The following is a 24,322-nucleotide window of genomic DNA, read 5'->3' on the forward strand; positions in this document are numbered from 1 at the left end:
GGCACCTACTACCATACCCCGTTCAAAGTAACTTAAATATTTTGTCTTCCCCATTTACCCTCTGAATGGCACACATGCACAGTCCATGTCTCATGTCTCACGGCTTAAAAATCCTTATTTAACCTGACTCCCCCCTTCATCTACACTGACTGAGGTGGATTTAAGTAGTGACATCAATAAGGGATCATAGCTTTAGCCTGGATTCACCTAGTCTTTCTAAGTCATGGAAGGAGCAGGTGTTCTTAATGTTTTGTCTACCCAGTGTAAAGCACTACAGATAATCAAGTGCTATTTGCATGTGATGCATTTGTTCTTTTGTTTACAGGACGATTTGTATCTTATAGAGCGTGGCTTTAAGGGAAAAGTATGGTCACATCTAATAAAAACGAATGTGAAAAATGAACAGAGAAAATGTATATTAACACACTACCTATTCATAGAAGTATTTATTCATCATCCACATATTCATATTAAGATCTACGTCTGTGTACAGGAACGTATCATTTGTAAGAAGCAAGAGAAAATGTATCAGTTTATTGTTAAATTACGTTCTTTCTAATACAACGTGTCGTAACTATTGTTTCCAAACTGCATTACCCACTCCAATCAGCAGATGGCGATGGACGTCTTTCAGGTGATGCTTCTTGTGTGACGTATAATGGACTGGACGGGACACTTCTTCAGGAACAACAAAACGGCTTCTCTTTCAACCACCTCGGTAGCTTGCTAGCCAATATAAAACCGATATATTGCCGCTTTACACCGTGTTTGTGTACATTAGCTAATCTCAGTGTTTTAAACGCATTTCTGTTGACTTATCATCTGATGACTTTTAACCTAATGTTCTTGTTAAATTTGAAAACGTGTTAAAGATTGATACTGAGGTTAGCACTAGGCTAGTCGCTAATGCTAACTAGCTAACATCCCTGACCATGAGTTCACTAAACTACTCCTCCCCTGCTAATGTAGAGGTGGTCTGCTGGACGGAAAAAGAAGCTCTGGGACTGAACATTGTCGTGGAAGATGAGGGTGTTACAGTGAAAGAAGAGGAGTGTGTTACAGTAAAAGAAGAGGAGGCTGTTACAGTGAAAGAAGAGGAGTGTGTTACAGTAAAAGAAGAGGAGTCTGTTACAGTGAAAGAAGAGGAGGCTGTTACAGTGAAAGAAGAGATAGCATCCTCTTCCTCTCTAAAAGGTTCTATCTCAGTAAAGGTGAAGGAGGAAGACGTTTTGGGAGTGAAAGAGGAGGAGACAGAATATCAGATTAACACTAGTGAGTACTGTCTTAAACAGGGGCACAAACTATGCCGTTGTTTAACTAATGTGGGGTTTTTAAGGGCATTCTACTGAAGTTCTACACTTTAATAAGTTTCGTACTCTATAAATTGTTAAATGTAAAATCTGCATTTGGTACATATATTTTGGGGACTTAGATTTAGATGTATTGAATTCTCCATGTGGTCTACATTAAAGTGCACCTCATCTAATGTAACAGTCTTTTAAAATTCAATATTGGTGCAAATTTTCTACTTAAAAGATCAATGGGACGCAAAAGCCAACCAATTTGTGGAACAAACCTTTTACATTTGCATCACAAACAATATTTTCGGAAATCATGATGAAAGTGGCCATTTTAGGTCCTTTTAGACATATTAATGCCTCTTGTAAGACCCTATGATTGCAATAGAAGATCATAAGTTTACAATCGGTTTCATGTTCTCGTCCACACAGGAGAGAGACATGACTATCCTGGATCCTCTGGGGAGCCTCAACAATATCCTGATGCTGACGAGGCAGAGAAGAGTCTCTCCAGATCAGAACACCAGATGGTACAGCTTGGTCTGGTCTAGCATACAGCTTGGTTTGGTCTAGCATACAGCTTGGTCTGGTCTAGCAAACAGCTTGGTCTGGTCTAGCATACAGCTTGCTCTATCGAGGGCTGGGCTGGGTTTCTGTAAAACACTTTATGACAACAGTGATATCAGCATCCATAAAGATATGTGTCTGTGTCCCCTCTTTATGGTTACCAGGACAACGCTAGCCCCTCCTCCCTCCCGGAGTCCCAGTGTCGAGCCTCTCCCGGTAGCAACTTACTGCTGGGTATGAAGAGGTTGTCTGTGCTGCTGGTGGACTGCAGGAAAACAACGGGGCTGAGTGGAACTGTGAGAGGAGGAGAAGAGAAGAAAGGATCAGATTTGACTCACCGAAGTAAGTGCTGTAGTTTAGTTTGTACAAATATAATAGATCTGCCCACTGGTATCTGTTACCAGGACAACCAGCAGAGTTCTGTTTGTTGACAGGAAGATAGACTGGTATCTGTTACCAGGACAACCAGCAGAGTTCTGTTAGTTGACAGGAAGATAGACTGGTGGATATGGATGTTATGAATATCATAACACTGAAAAAGGATTCTGCCAATGAAAAGAGAGAAACCAATAGACCATATAAAAAGTTAGCTTTAGACGGAAAGTCTCAAGATGATCTGATGTAAGGTGCAAATTTTACAAAACTTGTCCTAACAACATTATGGATGTGACATTGCCTGTCCCAGTGAACCCCCCCCCCCCCCCCAAGACTTTTGAAGCGGCAGACAAAACTCCAGACACTTCAATTTGTTCTGCATTGCTTCATTAACGTCTGATCTACAGAACGTGTTAAACATGCAAATGTACAGTTGTAGTCAGACGTTTACATACACCTTAGCCAAATACATTTATACTCAGTTTCACAATTCCTGACATTTAATCATAGTAAAATTTCCCTGTTTTAGGTTAGTTCACCATTTTATTTTAAGAATGTGAAATGTCAGAATAATAGTTGAGAGATTTATTTCAGCTTTTATTTCTTTCATCACATTTCCAGTGGGTCAGAAGTTTACATACACTCAATTCGTATTTGGTAGCATTGCCTTTAAATGATTTAACTTGGGTCAAACGTTTCATCTCTAGGAGACCGAACGCGTCTCCTTCCTGAGCGGTATGACAGCTGCGTGGTCCCATGGTGTTTATACTTGCGTACTATTGTTTGTACAGATAAACATGGTACCTTCAGGCGTTTGGAAATTGCTCCCAAGGATAAACCAGACTTGTAGAGGTCTACATTTTCTTTTCTGATGTCTTGGCTGATTTCTTTTGATTTTCCCATAATGTCAAGCAAAGAGGCACTGAGTTTGAAGGTAGGCCTTTGAAATACATCCACAGGTACACCTCCAATTGGCTCAATTGATGTCAATTAGCCTATCAGAAGCTTCTAAAGCCATAACATAATAATTTTCGGGAATTTTCCAAGCTGTTTAAAGGCACAGTCAACTTAGTGTATGTAAACTCCTGACCCACTGGAGTTGTGATACAGTGAATTATAAGTGAAATATGACATTTGTGGAGTGGTTGAAAAACTAGTTTTGATGACTTAGTTTTGTTGCTTACAGTTTAGTTTCCTCCACTGTCCCCATACTGGACTCAAACTAGTGATCATCTGCTTCTCATCACATGTGACCGCTCTCCTTGACAATGAACCGCTGGAGCGATACAAAAGGTACCAGTTGGACAGCTCCATCTGTGATGTTTCAAGCTGTGGAGTGAGTTTAAAAGGTACCAGTTGGACAGCTCCATCTGTGACGTTTCAAGCTGTGGAGTGAGTTTAAAATATACCAGTTGGACAGCTCCATCTGTGACGTTTCAAGCTGTGGAGTGAGTTTAAAATATACCAGTTGGACAGCTCCATCTGTGACGTTTCAAGCTGTGGAGTGAGTTTAAAAGGTACCAGTTGGACAGCTCCATCTGTGACGTTTCAAGCTGTGGAGTGAGTTTACGGCACGTTCTCACCTCCGTTACACATGTTCAGGTTGACTTTCCCATGGAATCGACCATATACACTACCAGTCAACTACTCATTCAAGGGTTTTTCTTTATTTTTACTATTTTCTACATTGTAGAATAATAGTGAATATATCAAATCTATGAAATAACACTTATGGAATCATAGAGTAACCTAAAAAGTGTTCAACATTAGGCCACACCTGTCAGGTAAATGGATTATCTTGGCAAAGGAGAAATTTGAACTAACAGGGATATAAACACATTTTGCACCGAATTTGAGAGAAATAAGCTTTAGTGCGTATGGAAGAATTCTGGGATATTTCAGCTCATGAAACATGGGACCAACACTTTACATATTTATATTTTTTGTAACATCTACCCCAAATATTTCACATTCTTTTTTACTTTTCCCAAAATATCATGAAATTAATGATAGTCCAAATGTGTGAACGTCTAAATTAGAAATTGGTTTTAACAGCAATGTGTCGAACCCTTTCAACAACGGGGAGATGTTACTGATGTGCTTTGTGTCTTCCACGTAAAAACAAGTTTTGGACTTCCACTTTAAATGACTTATTATATGTTTAAGGAAGTGTGTAGGTCACATTCTGTATCATACAGCTATGAAGGTTATATATTTACAACCACCTGCTTGATAGGAATCTAGCGATGTCTGTGTCTTGAGTGTCATAGGACTGTCTAGTGTTTTGTGTTCTGACTAGTAAAACAGAAATACAAATAAGTCTTGTAAACAGTAATTACCAGGATGCTCTACAACATTTGTTTTAAAATCACACAAAAATGGTTTTAAATGATGAAATGTTTGAAAGCTGGCCTCAGGTTATTGAGGGATCTGATTTGGTTTAAAGTTCATAGCAAGGCAGTTTTATCATGTGGAGATTTCATTCTGCTCTGTCTTAAAAATAAACTCTGTCTTTGGCAGGAGGAAAACCAAACTTGGACGAACCAAAGACGTCCAAACCAGCAAGACAACACCTCTGCTCCCAGATTGGAAAGAGTTTTACCAAGTCAGGAAGCCTGAAAATACATGAGGGAATACACACAGGGCAGGAGCCCTTCCTTTGCTCCCAGTGTGGGAAGAGTTTTAAGCGGTTAGACACCCTCAAAGCTCATGAGCGTATACACACAGGGGAGAAGCCTTTCCATTGCTCCCAGTGTGAGAAGAGTTTTAAGCGGTTAGACACCCTCAAAGCTCATGAGCGTATACACACAGGGGAGAAGCCTTACAAATGCTCAGACTGTGGGATGGCATTTTACTCATCACACTCACTTAAAAGTCACGTGAGAATTCACACAGGGGAGAAGCCTTTCCATTGCTCTCAGTGTGAGAAGAGTTTTAAGCGGTTAGACACCCTCAAAGCTCATGAGCGTATACACACAGTGGAGAAGCCTTTCCATTGCTCCCAATGTGGGAAAAGTTTTAAGCGGTTACTCACCCTCAAAGCTCATGAGCGTATACACACAGGGGAGAAGCCTTTCCATTGCTCCCAGTGTGGGAAGAGTTTTAAGCGGTTAGACACCCTCAAAGCTCAGGAGCGTATACACACAGGGGAGAAGCCTTACAAATGCTCAGACTGTGGGAAGATATATTACTCATCACACTCACTTAAAAGTCATATGAGAATTCACACAGGGGAGAAGCCTTACCTCTGCTCCCTATGTGGAAAGAGTTTTAGTCACTTTGGAAACATGAAAGCTCATGAGCGAATACACACAGGGGAGAAGCCTTACCACTGCTCCCAGTGTGGAAAGAGTTTTAACTATTCAGGAAACCTAAAAGAGCACATGAGACTGCACACAGGGGAGAAGCCTTACAAATGCTCAGACTGTGGGAAGACCTATTACTCTTCACAGTCACTTAAAATTCATGTGAGAATTCACACAGGGGAGAAGCCTTACCTCTGCTCCCAGTGTGGAAATAGTTTTAGTCACTTAGGAACCCTGAAAGTTCACCAGCGACTACACACAGGGGAGAAGCCTTACCACTGCTCCCAGTGTGGAAAGAGTTTTGGCCAAGTAGGAACCCTGAAAGCTCATGAGCGAATACACACAGGAGAGAAGCCTTACCACTGCTCCCAGTGTGGAAAGCGTTTTAACCATTCTGGAAAGCTGAAAAAGCACGTGAGAATTCACACAGGAGAGAATAATTACTTCTCCTTGACTTCTTAAAATGCATCAGAGAACATACACAGTGCTCCCAGTGTCTTTAATTGTTGACTGAGAATGTGTTTGCTTGTTTATACCATATGAATTTAAATTGTACAATGTATACTCAAAAATATATTTGTGTGTTTTTATTAGAAAACATGAATTGAATATGGAGTACAGTGGTTCGTCCTTTAAAAGTTGCAGCGTACTGCAGCACAGCTTGCATGGTGCCACAGAATTCTATGGCATGTTATTTACGTGTCAACCACTGTCACCAATAATGCTAGTAAGTGCTAGTTTGACCACCAGAGGGCATCTTTGAGAAGCATTTGATTGCCTTCAATAGTGGCTGTACTAGAGCATTTAAAACTTGTTTTCGTAAGAACAATGTAAATGGGACTGATATCAAGAAATGTTTCTTTATTAATTTGATTAACCTGAACCCAGTTTCGCTAGCGGAACCCCTCGCCAACAGCCAATGAAATTTCAGCCAAATAAAAATCAACAAATCTCATAAATCAAATTTCTCAAACATACAAGTGTAAGATATAATTCTCGTTAATCCAGCCACAGTGTCTGATTTCAAAAATGCTTTACAGCGAAAGCTCCACAAACGATTATGTTAGGTCACCACCAACTAACAGAAAAACCCAGCCATTTTTCCAGCCAAAGAGAGGAGCCACAAAAAGCACAAATAGAGATACAAATGAATCACTAACCTTTGATGATTTTCATCAGATGACAATCATAGGACTTTATGTTACACAATATATGTATGTTTTGATTGATAAAGTTCATATTTATTAAAAAAATCTCATTTTACATTGGCGCGTTACGTTCAGTAGTTCCAACATGCGGTGATTGTGCAGAGAGACACATGAATTCACAGAAATACTCATTATAAATGTTGATGAAAATACAAGTGTTATGCATGGAACTTTAGATACACTTCTTCTTAATGCAACCGCTGTGTCAGATTTCAAAAAAACTTTACGGAAAAAGCATAATCTGAGAACGGCGCTCAGAGCCCAAACCAGCCAGAGAAATATCTGCCATGTTGAGTAGTCAACATTAGTCATAAATAGCATTATAAATATTCACTTACCTTTGATGATCAGTTCCACAATAAATGCTTGTTTTGTTTGTTAATGTCCATCATTTATGTCCATTTATGACCAAATAGCTTCTTTTCTTGGGGCGTTTGGTAAACAAATCCAGTCGGACGAAAAGTTCAAAAAGTTATATTACAGGTCGAAGAAACTTGTCAAACTAAGTACAGAATCAATCTTTAGGATGTTTTTATCATAAATGTTCAATAAAGTTTCAACCGGAGAATTCCATTGTCTGTAGAAAAGCAATGGAAAGCAAGCTAACTTTGTCATGAACGCGCGTGGTCAGCTCGTGGGACTCAGGCAGACCTCTGACTCATTCCCCTCTCATTCAGCCCCACTTCACAGTAGAAGCATCAAACAAGGTTCTAGAGACGGTTGACATCTAGTGGAAGCAACATGACCAATATCCCACTGTGTATTCGATAGGGGTGAGTTCAAAAACTACACACCTCAGATTTCCCACTTCCTGTTTGGATTTTCTCTCAGGTTTTTGCCTGCCATATGAGTTCTGTTATACTCACAGACATCATTCAAACAGTTTTAGAAACTTCAGAGTGTTTTCTATCCAATACTAATAATAATATGCATATATTAGCATCTGGGACTGAGTAGGAGGCAGTTCACTCTGGGCACTCTATTCACTCTATTCATCCAAAAATGAAAATGCTGCCCCCTATCCCAATAAGTTCATATTATGGTGTTTATATTACAAAGAAAACTAAAAACCCTCTGGGTTACCGTTAGGATGGAAAATATGGCCCTGTACAACGTGACGGTCTGGAGTAGGCTACAGTACTGGGCTATTTAACTAAAGAATCCCTGTGTCGTGCTGGCACACCGGAGAACGAGGTTCAATTCCCAGACGGGGAGGAAGGAGTAGGCTGTTCTTGTAAATAAGAATTTGTTCTTAACTGACTTGCCTAGTTAAATAAAGGTTACACTAAGAACATAACATTTCTACACCATAATTGTATAATTGTAGTCTAACCAATACCCAAACGGAGAAAACAATCTAATTCATTTATCAAGACCAGTCCCCATGCTTGTCTCAGAGCAGCGCGAAACAGTGCTAAAATAGTTGGAGGCTTTTGCTTCAAATCCTATTGGTTCTAATCCTATTGCTTCTAGCTTCAATATGCTCTTTAAATAAATAAGACCTACACCACTTTAAACAGCACATTACTCAACACTAGTGAGACTCATGACACCTACAGTAAATTGAAAAATATGACCTGACTCTCCGCCAATAATTACATATAGAAGATTCTAAATTAAAACCAAAAGCCGCCGCATTGGTCTCCCAGTGACGGCCGGCGCGGGTATCGAACCTGCATCAGAGAGGTGTTGGTGAAGGTATATTGTCCTGATAGTAGCACATAATGGGCTATTAAAATACTGTACGTGGTGTCCAGGTCAGGATAACCAAAATATTTCTTTATTAAAGACTATCAGAAAGAATGTTGATACTTATTTATTTTGATCCAAAGCCATGGATGAGTGAGTCACTCAGCTATATGTAGGTGGCGGCTATATGACTGTGCCATCAACTTGATAGGATATAACAATATTTTGAGGTTATTTTGTTTTCAGAAAACGAAAGTGAGTGATTGTAATCTGAATAAAGGCCAAAATAATATTTATAAAGGCCAAAACATGTATTTCTGTTTTTAGAGGGAGAGAAACGCTGGGCCAGTTGTGCTCCGCCCTGTGGGACTCCCAATCACAGTCAGATGTGATACATAACAATACTTTTTGCTGTATTATTTGTTTGGTCTTTTCTGGTGGATTAAACTGAAATTTCAACCAATCACGGCCGGTTGTGATACAGCCAACCTAACTAAGAAATACATTTGATGATAGAAGTCTCCCCCTATCCTCCTTCTAGGCAAGTCTATTGTCCAGCTTCTTGCTAATAGCCATAATGGCGCTGTACGACATGACCGTGTGTGTTTTGAAAGAGTGTTTTCCAGTTAGCAACAATTTGTTTACCTTCATTAGACAACTTTGTTCCAATATTTATGTCATTCATTGATATTTATTGCCATAGTAGTTCGTTATGGATCCATAACTAAATAAACATCTGCATTTTGAAAGAGGATTTGTATCATTATTAAAGAAAGCATAAAGATGTTGATGAAGATATACTGTACTGCTGTTTTGAGTTAGAAATGTAACACTTAAGAGTACTTAAGCATTGCAGGTAGGGGGATGTTCACACCTACAGTAGCCGGGATATAAAGAGTCTATTGTCCTGCTAATCGGGCTACAAGTGTTTGAAAACCTGTTTTGAAAATGCCACCACTACTGTAATTTTCATTTTTTATTTTACCTTTATTTAACTAGGCAAGTCAGTTAAGAACAAATTCTTATTTTCAATGACGGCCTAGGAACAGTGGGTTAACTGCCTGTTCAGGGGCAGAACGACAGATTCAGATTGTCGACCTTGTCAGCTCGGGGGTTTGAACTTGCAACCTTCCAGTTACTAGTCCAACGCTCTAACCTAGGCTACCCTGCCGCTCCAGCATCTTGTTTACATTCTTTATTTTAACCACGTCACAAATCATTTGTATCTACCTTTCCAATTGCTTTTAGAGTTTGGGATTTACAAATGTGCACTTTTCATATAATTTTTTGTTAAATCCAGTTCGAATTTAAGTATAACTTTTGACTGAGGCCTTTAGTGAGAGGTCTACTGCTTTAATATTGAATAATATCTGCCCTCCGAATTAATATCTAAGGGGCATTTTTCACACCATTATTAGTTACATTGTTTTAGTTTGAACGTGCAGACTGGCTCTAAGAACAGCGGGAGCGTTTCCCTAGTCAGCGCCATTATGAATGCAATGCCCCTTAAAGTGTTGCTCTGTGCTACCCAGTGGAGTGGGGTGGGGTGTGGTGGGGGTCCAACCCCCCTTCCTCCTTCTCCCTTTCCCATACGGTGTTACAGTGAAAGACAAGAAAGAACCTTTCAGAATGGAAGAGGTGGCTGTTATCGTGAAAGAACCTTTTAGAGAGGAAGAGGATGCTGTCTCAATAAAAGTGAAGGAGGAAGACGTTTTGGGAGTGCAAGAGGAGGATACAGAATATCAGATTAACACCAGTGAGTACTGTCTTAAACAAGGGCACAAACTGTTGTTGAACTAATGTGGGGTTTTAAAGGGGCATTCTACTGAAGTTCTACACTTGAATATGTTGTTCAGTACTGTATAAATTGTTTAATTGTCAATCTGTCGTTGGTACATACATTAGATTTTTTGGATCCCTACAAATCTGGATCCCTACAAATCAGCAGGGCCAGACAATCTGGACCCTGTCTTTCTAAATATTATCTGCCGAAAGTGTTCCAATCCCTATTACCAGCCTGTTCAACCTCTCTTTCGTATCGTCTGAGATCCCCAAAGATTTGAAAGCTGCTGTGGTCAACCCCCTCTTCAAAGGGGGAGACACTCTAGACCCAAACTGTTATAGACCTATATCCATCCTGCCCAACATTTCTAAAATCTTCAAAAGCCAAGTTAACAAACGATCACCGACCAGTTCGAATCCCATCGTACCTTCTCCACTATGCAATCTGGTTTCCGAGCTGGTCATGGGTGCACCTCAGCCACGCTCCAGGTCCTAAACGATATAATATCCGCCATCGATAAAAGACAGTACTGTGCAGCCGTCTTCATCGACCTGGCCAAGGCTATCGACTCTGTCAATCACCGCATTTTTATCGGCAGACTCAATAGCCTTGGCTTCTCAAATGACTTCCTCGCCTGGTTCACCAACTGCTTCTCAGATAGAGTTCAGTGTGTCAAATTGGAGGGCCTGTTGTCCGGACCTTTGGCAGTCTCTATGGGGGTACCACAGGGTTCAATTCTCGGGCCGACTCTTTTCTCTGTATATATCAATGTCGCTCTTGCTGCTGGTGACTCTCTGATCCTCCTCTACTCTGACGACACCATTCTGTATACATCTGGCCCTTCTTTGGACACTGTGTTAACAAATCTCCAAACGAGCTTCAATGCCATACAACACTCCTTCCGTGGCCTCCAACTGCTTTTAAATGCTAGTAAAACTAAATGCATGCTCTTCAACCGATTGCTGCCCGCACCCGCCTGCCAGACTAGCATCACTACTCTGGACGGTTCTGACCTAGAATATGTGGACAACTACAAATACCTAGGTGTTTGGTAAGACTGTAAACTCTCCTTCCAGACTCACATTAAGCATCTCCAATCCAAAATTACATCTAGAATCGGCTTCCGATTTCGCAAGAAAGCCTCCTTCACTCATGCTGCCAAACATACCCTCGTAAAACTGACTATCCTACCGGTCTTTGACTTTGGCAATGTCATTTACAAAATAGCCTCCAACACCCTACTAAGCAACCTGGATGTTGTCTATCACAGTGCCATCCGTTTTGTCACCAAAGCCCCATATACTACCCTACATATTTGTCGCCAAACCCACTGGCTCCAGGTCATCTATAAGCCTTTGCTAGGTAAAGCCCAGCCTTATCTCAGCTCACTGGTCACCAAAGCAACACCCACCCATAGCACACGCTCCAGCAGGTATATTTCACTGGTCATTCCCAAAGCCAACACTTCCTTTGGCTGCCTTTCCTTCCAGTTCTCTGCTGCCAATTTGTTTATGTGTAACTCTGTGTTGTTGTTTTTGTCGCACTGCTTTGCTTTATCTTGGCCAGGTCGCAGTTGTAAATTAAAACTTGTTCTCAATTAGTTAGTTCCTGGTTAAATATAGTTAGTTAGTTCCTGGTTAAAAAAAGGTTAAATAAATGCAAATAAAAAAATACCTTCATGAGGTTCTATAGTAGCAAGGATCTGACACCTCCAGAGGGCTTGATGGCTCAATCCACCAGAGGTCTGGCTACAACATATACATTGTTTAAAGGCATCTCTGTTCAAGAGATCTGTAATGATGCATGTTGTGGTGATGAACCTTCATGAGGTCCTATAGCAGCAAGGATCTGACACCTCCAGAGGGCTTGATGGCTCAATCCACCAGAGGTCTGGCTACAACATATACATTGTTTAAAGGCATCTCTGTTCAAGAGATCTGTAATGATGCATGTTGTGGTGATGTACCTTCATGAGGTTCTATAGTAGCAAGGATCTGACACCTCCAGAGGGCTTGATGGCTCAATCCACCAGAGGTCTGGCTACAACATATACATTGTTTAAAGGCATCTCTGTTCAAGAGATCTGTAATGATGCATGTTGTGGTGATGAACCTTCATGAGGTTCTATAGTAGCAAGGATCTGACACCTCCAGAGGGCTTGATGGCTCAATCCACCAGAGGTCTGGCTACAACATATACATTGTTTAAAGGCATCTCTGTTCAAGAGATCTGTAATGATGCATGTTGTGGTGATGAACCTTCATGAGGTTCTATAGCAGCAAGGATCTGACACCTCCAGAGGGCTTGATGGCTCAATCCACCAGAGGTCTGGCTACAACATATACATTGTTTAAAGGCATCTCTGTTCAAGAGATCTGTAATGATGCATGTTGTGGTGATATACCTTCATGAGGTTCTATAGTAGCAAGGATCTGACACCTCCAGAGGGCTTGATGGCTCAATCCACCAGAGGTCTGGCTACAACATATACATTGTTTAAAGGCATCTCTGTTCAAGAGATCTGTAATGATGCATGTTGTGGTGATGAACCTTCATGAGGTTCTACTGACTGGACATCACTACACATACGGTGAGTAGAGTGGGGACCTCTGAGCGATGGTCCTGTCTAGACTTGGCACGGTAAAGTATATGAGCTCTATGGTAGTTGGTAGTTGACTAGGTTACCTTTCACACATGGAAGACAAACGTACTTAGATGTGAAGATGGGAGCGACTATGTCCCTTATATAGGAAGTGGAGTCATCTGCTATTAGCTGTTGCTTGACAGATGTTGTTTGATTGGATCTCCCTAGACTCCGCCCCTAACGAGGCTTATAATATCATAGAACAGGGGTTATGTTAGGTAACCTTAAGTTACATGTCCTACTATGCTAATATCTCTGTATTAAATTGCCCATAACTTTAAGACTAGCAGAGATCCTGGAACTAATATACCCTTAAAGTAGATTATATTCAACAATATATATAAAAAATCTAAACATTTATATTTTCAATATTTATATTTTCCATATTAATAAATTAATGTAAGAAATGTATGAATGAAATCAAAATACAAGTGAAATGCTTACAGTGAAATACTTACTTACAAGCCCTTAATTAACCAACAATGCAGTTTTAAGAAAAATAAGTGTTATGTCTAAAAATACAAAAAATTAATATTAAAGAGCAGCAGGAAAATAACAGTAGCGAGGCTGTAGACAGGTATTACCAGTACAGAGTCAATGTGGAGGCTATATACAGGAGGTACCAGTACAGAGTCAATGTGGAGGCTGTAGACAGGTATTACCAGTACAGAGTCAATGTGGAGGCTGTAGACAGGTATTACCAGTACAGAGTCAATGTGGAGGCTGTAGACAGGTATTACCAGTACAGAGTCAATGTGGAGGCTGTAGACAGGTATTACCGGTACAGAGTCAATGTGGAGGGTATATACGGGAGGTACCGGTACAGAGTCAATGTGGAGGCTATATACAGGAGGTACCGGTACAGAGTCAATGTGGAGGCTTATATACAGGAGGTACCGGTACAGAGTCAATGTGGAGGCTGTATACAGGTATTACCGGTACAGAGTCAATGTGGAGGCTATATACAGGAGGTACCGGAACAGAGTCAATGTGGAGGCTACATACAGGTATTACCGGTACAGAGTCAATGTGGAGGGTATATACAGGAGGTACCGGTACAGAGTCAATGTGGAGGGTATATACAGGAGGTACCGGTACAGAGTCAATGTGCGGGGACACAGGTAAGTCGAGGAAAAATACTACTCCTATTACAGATCCAAGTGGTAAAGATTCATATGACATCCATTGTTGAAGGACTGTAGCATCTAATGCTGAAACATGTAGCATCTCCACAGAGGAGCTCTGTCATGATCGTAGCAGGTTTACTAACAAGTTACTTATATTAGCTGTGTTGACTTTAGCTAATATGGTGACAACGATGTAGGCTGTGTGTAGCAGATATGAAATGGTTTGGTTTGGAAAGGTTTTAACTCCTGGTCACCTACAGCTGATGTGTTGTGCATTGACGTCCACAAGCGAAGGGAAAAGGTGAGCGAATTGATGTGAGAGGAAATACAACGTGGCAGTTGTGAAAGTGAACTGTGTTTACGCATCATCAGGGGTGAATTCATTCAGACGATTCTGTTGCATGTGATGCATTTGGTCTATTGTTTACAGTATGATTTGTATCGTATAGAGCGTGGCTTTAAGGGAAAAGTATGGTCACATCTAATAAAAACGAATGTGAAAAATGAACAGAGTATTAACACAAATGTGTTTTAACACACTACCTATTCGTAGAAGTATTTATTCATCATCCACATATTCATATTAAGCTTCTACGTCTGTGTACAGGAAAGTATCATTTGTAAGACGTAAGAGAAAATATATCAGTTTATTGTTAAATTATTATGACGCTCTTTCCAACACAAAAAGTGTAGTACTTATTGTTTCCAAACTGCGTTACCCACTCCAGCCAGCAGATGGCGATGTGCGTCTTTCAGGTGATGCTTCTTGCGTGACGTGTAATGGACTGGACGGGACGCTTCTTCAAGAACAACAAGGCGCCAACTCTTTCAACCACCTCGGTAGCCTGCTAGACAACATAAAACTGAAAGATTGATTCTTTAGACCATGTTATTGTACATTAGCTAATCTCAGTGTTTTAGACAAATTTCGGTTGACGTATCTACTGGTGAACTTTAACCTAATGTGCTTGTTCAATTTGCAAACTTGTTAAAGATTGATACTGAGGTTAGCACTAGGCTAGTCGCTAATGCTAGCTAGCTAGCTAGCTAACATCCCTGACCATGAGCTCACTGAACTACTCCTCCCTTGCTAATGAAGAGGTCTGTTTTACGGAGAAATAATCTTTCAGAATGAAAAAGGAGGAAGAGGAGGCTGTTATAGTGAAAGAAGAGAAAGAACCTTTCAGAGAGGAAGAGGATGCTATCTTAATAAACGTGAAGGATGAAGACGTTTTGAGAGTGAAAAAGGAGGAGACAGAAGATCCGATTGACACCAGTGAGTACTGTCTTAAAAACAGGGACACAAACTATGCAGTTGTTGAACTAATGTGGGGTTTTTAATGGGCATTCTTACTGTAGGAATTGTTAAATGGTCGATCTGCCATTGGTTAATATACTTTTGCGACTTTTCAATTAGATGTATTGAATTCTCCATGTGGTCGACATTAAAGTTCCCCTCATCTAGTATAACAGTCTTTTAAAATTCAATATTGGTGCGTATGTTCTACTTAAAATATAAAAAAGGCACCCATTTTGTGGAACAACCCTTTTACATTTGCATCACAAATATTTTTTTAGGAAATCAAGATGAAAGTGGCCATTTTAGGCTCTTTTTAGACATTCATGCCTCTTGTAAGACTCTGTGATTGCAATAGAAGATCATAAGTTTACCATCTGTTTGATGTTCTCATTCACACAGGAGAGAGACATGACTATGGTGGATCCTCTGCGGAGCCTCAACAACATCCTGATGCTGACGACTCAGAGAAGAGTCTCTCCAGATCAGAACACCAGATGGTACAGCTTGGTCTGGTCTAGCATACAGCTTGCTTTATCGGCTTGGGCTGGTTTTCTATAAAACACTTTATGACAACTGTGACATCAGCATCCATAATGATGTGCATCTGTGTCCCCTCTTTATGGTTACTAGGACAACGCTAGGCCTTCCACCCTCCCGGAGTCCATGTGTCGTGCCTCTCCTGGTAGCACCTTACCGCTGGGTATGAAGAGGTTGTCTGTGCTGCTGGTGGACTGCAGGAAAACAACGGGGCTGAGTGGAACTGTGAGAGGAGGAGAAGAGATGAAAGGATCAGATTTGACTCATCAAAGTAAGTGCTGTAATTTAGTTTGAACAAATACAATAGATCTGCCCACTGGTATCTGTTACCAGGACAACCAGCAGAGTTATGTTAGTTGACAGGAAGATAGACTGGTGGATATGGATGTTATGAATATCATAACACTGAAAAAGGATTCTGCCAATGAAAAGAGAGAAACCAATAGACCATATAAAACCTTGATGAAAGTTAGATTTAGAGAGAAAATTTCAAGATGATCCAATGTAAGGTGCTTGTTTTACAAAAACTTATCCTTAAAACATTATGGATATTACATTGACTGTTGAACAGGCAAACTAAACTCTAGACACTGTTAATTAATTAACTAATACTGAGGAAAGCTGTGATCAGGCTTATAGGGAAGGGCATTCAATGAACACAGCACTTAAAAATGACTGATTGGCTGAGAGAAATTGATGACGATAAAAATATTGTTTGGGCTGTTTTGCTAGACTTCAGTGCGGCTTTTGACATTATCGATCGTAGTCTGCTGCTGAAAAAACATATGGCTTTACACCCCCTGCTATATTGTGGATAAAGAGGTCATTTTTTTTTAAAGGAATCTTTATTTAACAAGGCAAGTCGGTTAAGAACAAATTCTTATTTTCAATGACAACCCACTGTTCCTAGGCCAACTGCCTTGTTCAGGGGCAGAAGGACAGAGTTTTACCTTGTCAGCTCGGGGATTCAATCCAGCAACATTTCGTTTACTGGCCTACCGCTCTAACCACTAGGCTACCTGCCACCCCAGAGCTACCTGTCTAACAGAACACAGAGAGTGTTCTTTAATGGAAGCCTGTACAACAAAATCAAGGTAGAATCAGGAATTCCACAGGGCAGCTGTTTGGCACCTACTTGTTTCAATCTTTACCAACGACATGCCAACGACATTTGAGTAAAGCCAGTGTGTGTCTGTATGCGGATGACTCAACACTGTACACGTCAGCTACCACGGAAACTGAAATGACAGCAACACTTACAAAGAGCTGCAGTGAGTTTCAGAATGGGTGTCAAGGAATAAGTTAGTCCTAAATATTTCAGATTACCTTAAATTACATGGCCTACTATGCTAATTCTGTAGCGGTATTGTTAGAGGGGGGTAAAGAAATATTTTTGTTGGGGCGCCAGGCAGGTATTAACCCTAGTTATTAAAGTTAGTTATTACCTATTATAACATTATTATTATGAAATATTATTAAAACTGAAAGGATGAGAGTAGAATAGATAGAGTAGCGCTTCCAGACACATTCTTAACATGATGGAGTCTTAAAGGAGGACTGTACCATCTAATGATGAAACATGATGGAGTCTTAAAGGAGGACTGTACCATCTAATGATGAAACATTATGGAGTCTTAAAGGAGGACTGTAACATCTAATGATGAAACATTATGGAGTCTTAAATGAGGACTGTAACATCTAATGATGAAACATGATGGAGTCTTAAAGGAGGACTGTACCATCTAATGATGAAACATTATGGAGTCTTAAAGGAGGACTGTAACATCTAATGATGAAACATTATGGAGTCTTAAATGAGGACTGTAACATCTAATGATGAAACATTATGGAGTCTTAAAGGAGGACTGTAACATCTAATGATGAAACATTATGGAGTCTTAAAGGAGGACTGTAGCATCTAATGATGAAACATTATGGAGTCTTAAATGAGGACTGCAACATCTAATGATGAAACATTATGGAGTCTTAAAGGAGGACTGTAGCATCTGATGATGAAACATTATGGAGTCTTAAAGGAGGACTGTACCATCTAATGATGAAACATTATGGAGTCTTAAAGGAGGACTGTACCATCTAATGATGAAACATTATGGAGTCTTAAAGGAGGACTGTAACATCTAATGATGAAACATTATGGAGTCTTAAAGGAGGACTGTAGCATCTAATGATGAAACATTATGGAGTCTTAAAGGAGGACTGTAGCATCTAATGATGAAACATTATGGAGTCTTAAAGGAGGACTGTAGCATCTAATGATGAAACATTATGGAGTCTTAAAGGAGGACTGTAGCATCTAATGATGAAACATTATGGAGTCTTAATGGAGGACTGTAGCATCTAATGATGAAACATTATGGAGTCTTAAAGGAGGACTGTAGCATCTAATGATGAAACATTATGGAGTCTGAACTTCTTATGGCTAACATTCCGCTGAAAAGGCAGAGCGCGAAATTCAAAAATATTTTTTGAAATATGTAACTTTCATGCATTCACAAGTTGAATACACCAAATTAAAGCTTAACCTGTTGTTAATCTCCCCATCGTGTCCGATATATAAAAAAAAAAAGCTTCACAGCGAAACCACACCATATAATTATGTTAGATCAGAGCCTCGTCACAAAAACACACACAGCCATTTTCCAGCCAAAGAGAGGAGTCACAAAAAGCAAAAATAGAGAGAAAATTAATCACTAACCTTTGATGATCTTCATCAGATGGCACTCATAGGACTTCATGTTACACAATACATGTATGTTTTGTTCAAAAAAGTTCATATTTATATCCAAAAATCTCAGGTTACATTGGCGCTTTATGGTCAGTTATGTTGTGCCTCGAAAACATCTGGCGAATTTTCAGAGAGCCACATCAATTTACAGAAATACTCATATTAACTTTAATAAAAGATACAAGTATTATGCACAGAATTATAGATACACTTCTCTCGTATCCTTATAGATACACTTCTCAGATTTCAAAAAAGCTTTACGGAAAAAGCAAACCATGCAATAATCTGAGTATGGCGCTCAGACACAACAACAAGCCATGCAGATACCCGCCATGTTGTGGAGTCAGAAATAGCGTTATAAATAGTCACTTACCTTTGATGATCTTCATCAGAATGCACTCCCAGGAATCCCAGTTCCACAATAAATGTTTGATTTGTTCAATAAAGTCCATAATTTATGTCCAAATACCTCCTTTTGTTAACGCGTTTGGTAAACAAATCCAAACTCACGAGGCGCGGGCAAGTCCAGGCGAAAGTTCAGATGAAAAATTTAAAAAGATATATTACAATTCGTAGAAACATGTCAAACGATGTGTAGAATCTATCTTTAGGATGTTGTGAACATAAATCTTCAACAATGTTCCAACCAGAGAATCCTTTGTCTTTAGAATTGCAATGGAACGCAGGTCTCTCTCACGTGTAAGCGCGTGATCAGCTCATGCTACTCTGGCAGACCTCTGGTTGAAACAGCTCTCATTCCCCCCTCCTTCACAGTGGAAGCCTCAAACAACGTTCTAAAGACGTTCTATTTTTTCTCTGTGTCCACCCTATCGACAACGGGGAAATATTACTGATGTGCTTTGTCTCTCTCCAATGTAAAACAATATCAAAATGGACATTTCTGCAGTCAGCATGCCAATTGCACGCTCCCTCTGAGACATCTGTGGCATTGTTGTGTGACAAAACTGCACATTTTAGAGTGCCCTTTTAATTTCCCCTGCACAAGGTGCACCTGTGTAATAATCAAGCTGTTCAATCAGCTTCTTGATATGCCACACCTGTCAGGTTGATGGATTATCTTGGCAGAGAATAAATGTTAACTAACTGGGATGTGTAAAATTCTGCAGTCTTTTGTTTCAGCTCATGAAACATCCAACACTTTACATGTTGCATTTATAATTTGTTTATTGTAGTTACTATCAGTTTTAGGAACATCTTTCCAAATATTTCACATTATTTTTTACTTTACCCAAAATATGACATCAGCGATAGTCAAAATGCTAAAAACCCGTGAACGTCTAAGTAAGAAATTGGGCCATTTAAACATTGTGTCGAACCCTTTCGACAACGGGGAGATGTTACTGATGTGCTTTGTGTCTTCGATGTAAAAACTATTACACAAAATTACTTCTTTAGTTGTTTTATGTTTAAGGAAGTGTGTAGGTCACATTCTGTATCATACAGCTATGAAAGTTATATATTTAGAACCACCTGCTCGATTGGAATCTAGCAAAGTCTGTGTCTTCAGTGTGCTAGAACTGTTTAATTTTTTGTGTTCTGACTTGTAAAACAGGATGAATAAAATAAGTAGTGTAAACATATAAGTAATTACCAGGAAGCTCTACATTTGTTTGGCCTCAGGTTGAGAGATCTGATTAGGGTTTACTCTAGTAGCACTGTTGTTTTATCATGTGGAGATTTCATTCGGGTCTCTATTTTTAAAAACACTGTCTTTGGCAGGAGAAAGACCAGACTCAGAGGAACCAGAGCCAGGGACGTCCAAACCAGCAAGACGACACCAGTGCTCCCAGTGTGGAAATAGTTTCAATGGGTCAGGGGATCTGAAAAAACACGAGAGAATACACACAGGGGAGAAGCCTTACCACTGCTCACAATGTGGAAAGATGTTTAAACGGAAAGGACACCTGAAAGCTCATGAGAAAATACACACAGGGGAGAAGACTTACCACTGCTCCCAGTGTGGGAAGAGTTTCAACCGGTCAGGGGATCTGAAAAAACATGAGAGAATACACACAGGGGACAAGCCGTACCACTGCTCCCAGTGTGGAAAGTGTTTCTACCAGTCAGGGGAGCTGAAACAGCATGAGAGAATTCACACAGGGGAGAAGCCTTACCACTGCTCACAATGTGGGAAGAGTTTCAACTGGTCAGGGGATCTGAAAAAACACGAGAATACACACAGGGGAGAAGCCTTACCACTGCTCCCAGTGTGGAACGAGTTTCAACCAGTCAGGGGATCTGAAAAAACATGAGAAAATTCACACCGGGGAGAAGCCTTACCACTGCTCACAATGTGAAAAGATGTTTAACCAGAAAGGACACCTGAAAGCTCATGAGAAAATTCACACAGGGGAGAAGCCTTACCACTGCTCACAATGTGGAAAGATGTTTAACCAGAAAGGACACCTGAAAGCCCATGAGAAAATTCACACAGGGGAGAAGCCTTACCACTGCTCCCAGTGTGGCAAGTGTTTTAGCCAGTTAGGGAGCCTGAAACAACATGAGAGAATTCACACAGGGGAGAAGCCTTACCACTGCTCCCAGTGTGGCAAGTGTTTTAGCCAGTTAGGGACCCTGAACCAGCACAAGAGAATACACACAGGGGAGATGCATTACCACTCCTCCCAGGGTGCAAACTTTTGCCAAATTAGGAAGCCTAAAAGAACATGAGACACAGAGGATAAAAGCTCAGATTTTGGGAAAACATATTACTCATAATAATCACTTAAACGTCATTAGAGAATCCACACAAGAGAGAGAAATTACTTCTCTTAGCGTGCATATTGATATTTCACATCTCATTGACTCACAACTCATCAGAGAACATACACAGTGCTCCCATTGTTCTTATATTGTTGACTGATAATGTGTTGACCTGTTTTTACCAGATGAAATTGCTTCTTCCAATTATTGATAAACATGTACCTGTTAAGAAACTGACTGTTAGATATGTTAAGGCTCCATGGATTGATCAGGAATTTAAAAACTGTATGTTTGAAAAAGTTGGGGCCAAAGGAGTGGATAATAGATATAGACAGATATAGCTATCTGACATATTTTTAATATGAGCCTAGAGGAAGGTCTTTGTTCTCTTGCCTGGAGGGAAGCCAAATTAATCCACTACCCAAGAGTGGTAAAGCGGCCTTTACTGGTTCTAACAACAGACCTATAAGCTGGCAGCCAGCTCTTAGCAACCAAAGGAAAAAAGGGACTGTTAGAACTGTTCCATGGATTGATGAGGAATTTAAAACTGTATGTTTGAAAGAGATGGGGCAAAAGGAGTGGCTAATAAGTCTGGCTGCACATCTGGCTGGCTTACATACTGCAAATTGAGAAATTATGTGACCAAACTCAAAAAAATAATCAACTTTATTATGAAGCCAAGATCAATGATATAAAGAATGATGAAAAAAAACTTGTAAAAAACATAATGATAGAAAAGCAGTGCAAGTATTGAATTTTGTGAAGTTAGTGTGGGAGAGGTGGAACAATTGTTACCGATCAATAATGACAAACCTCCTGGCATTGACAACTTAGGAGTGGCTATAGAGTCCGCTACTGTCCTCAGTAGCTTTCCATCTATCTGTCATATTTTTAATATGAGCCTAGAGGAAAGTCTTTGTCCTCGGGCCTGGAGGGAAGCCGAAGTAATTCCACTACCCAAGAGTGGTAAAGCGGCCTTTACTGGTTCTAACAGCAGACCTATAAGCTGGCAGCCAGCTCTTAGCAAACTGTTGGAAAAAATTGTGTCTGAACAAATACAATGCTATTTCTCTGTAAATAACTGAACAACAGACTTTCAGCATGCTTATAGAGAAGGGCACTCAACATGTACTGCACTGACACAAATGACTGATGATTGGTTGAGAGAAATTGATAACAAGAAGATTGTGGGAGCTCTATTGTTAGATTTCAGTGCAGCCTTTGATATTATTGACCATAACCTGTTGTTTTAAATTGTTTGTGCTATGGCTTTTCAACCTCTGCCATAATGTGGATTCAGAGCTATCTATCTGATAGAACTCAGAGGGTTTTTAATGGAAGCTTTTCTAATGTCAAACATATGAAGTGTGATGTACCGCAGGGCAGCTCTCTAGGCCCTCTACTCTTTTCTATTTTTACCAATGGCCTGCCACTGGCATTAAACAAAGCATGTGTGTCCATGTATGCTGATGATTCAACTATATAAGCACCAGCAACCACAGCTAATGAAGTCACTGAAAACCTGAACAAAGAGTTGCAGTCTGTTTTGGAATGCGTGGCCAGTAATAAACTGGCCCTGAACATCTCTAAAACTAAGAGCATTGTATTTGGTACAAATCATTCCTCAAGTTCTAGACCTCAGCTGAATCTGGTAATGAATTGTGTGGCTGTTGAACAAGTTGAGGATACTAAATTACTTGGCATTACCTTAGATTGTAAACTGTCATGGTCAAAACATATAGATTCAATGGTTGTAAAGATGGTGAGAGGTCTAGCCATAATAAAGAGATGCTCTGCTTTTTTGACACTACTCTCCACAAAGCAAGTTCTGCAGATTCTGCCTCCTTCCTGAGCGGTATGACGGCTGTGTGGTCCCATGGTATTTATACTTGTGTACTATTGTTTGTACAGATGAACGTGGTACCTTCAGCCATTTGGATGAACCAGACTTGTGGAGGTCTACATTTTTTTTTTCTTGAGATATTTGCTGATTTTAAAAACAAATTCCCATGATGTCAAGTAAAGAGGCACTGAGTTTGAAGGTAGGCCTGGAAATACATCCACAGGTACACTTCCAATTGACTCAAATGATGTCAATTAGCCTATCAGAAGCTTCGAAAGCTATGACATTTTCTGGACTTTTCCAAGGCTGTTTTAAGGCACAGTCAAATTAGTGTATGTAAACTAGTGACCCACTGGAATTGTGATACAGTGAATTATAAGTAAAATAATCTGTCTGTAAACAATTGTTGGAACAATGTCATGCACAAAGTAGATGTCCTAACCGACTTGCCAAAACTATAGTTTGTAAACAAGAAATTTGTGGAGTGGGTAAAAAAATGTGTTTTAATGACTCCAACCTAAGTGTTTGTAAACTTCAACTGTATATACTGTACAGTACACTGTATCCTTCACTATATATTGCAGCTTAGCTGCTGTGTTTCTGCTCATCCATGTTTTATACTTCTATTTCCTTTACTGGATTATGTGTATTAGGTTTAGTTGTGGAATTTGTTAGATATTATCTGTTTGATACTACTGTACTGTCGGATTTAGAAGCATAAGCATTTCGCCACACTCACAATAACATCTGCTAACCATGTGTATGTGACCAATAACATCTGCTAACCATGTGTATGTGACCAATAACATCTGCTAACCATGTGTATGTGACCAATAACATCTGCTAACCATGTGTATGTGACCAATAACATCTGCTAACCATGTGTATGTGACCAATAACATCTGCTAACCATGTGTATGTGACCAATAACATTTATTTGATTTGATTTCAACAAAACAAATCCATGTGATGATGTTTATTCAATGTGGAAAACGGATTGGATTTATATAAGGTATTTTTTATTAATTTTCACACAACTGGCAACCTAAATCCAGTGACAGGTGATATTTTGTGTTTCACCCAACTTGCAACCAAAATCCGTTTCAAAGAAATGTAACGAGAAACTGAATGTTGAACTGGGGTCTTTGCCAAGTGGGCTGGTTTGAATAAGCGGCA

At 39.9% G+C, this 24,322-nt stretch overlaps 1 pseudogene; it reads left to right on the plus strand.

Annotated features, from left to right (window-relative positions):
• The first annotated feature begins 1,581 nt into the window (after positions 1 to 1,581).
• On the plus strand, positions 1,582 to 22,184 carry LOC118947708 (annotated as a pseudogene).
• Positions 22,185 to 24,322: the final 2,138 nt, after the last annotated feature.

The sequence above is a fragment of the Oncorhynchus mykiss genome, unplaced genomic scaffold, assembly GCF_013265735.2.
Source record: "Oncorhynchus mykiss isolate Arlee unplaced genomic scaffold, USDA_OmykA_1.1 un_scaffold_190, whole genome shotgun sequence".
Lineage (NCBI taxonomy): Eukaryota > Metazoa > Chordata > Actinopteri > Salmoniformes > Salmonidae > Oncorhynchus > Oncorhynchus mykiss.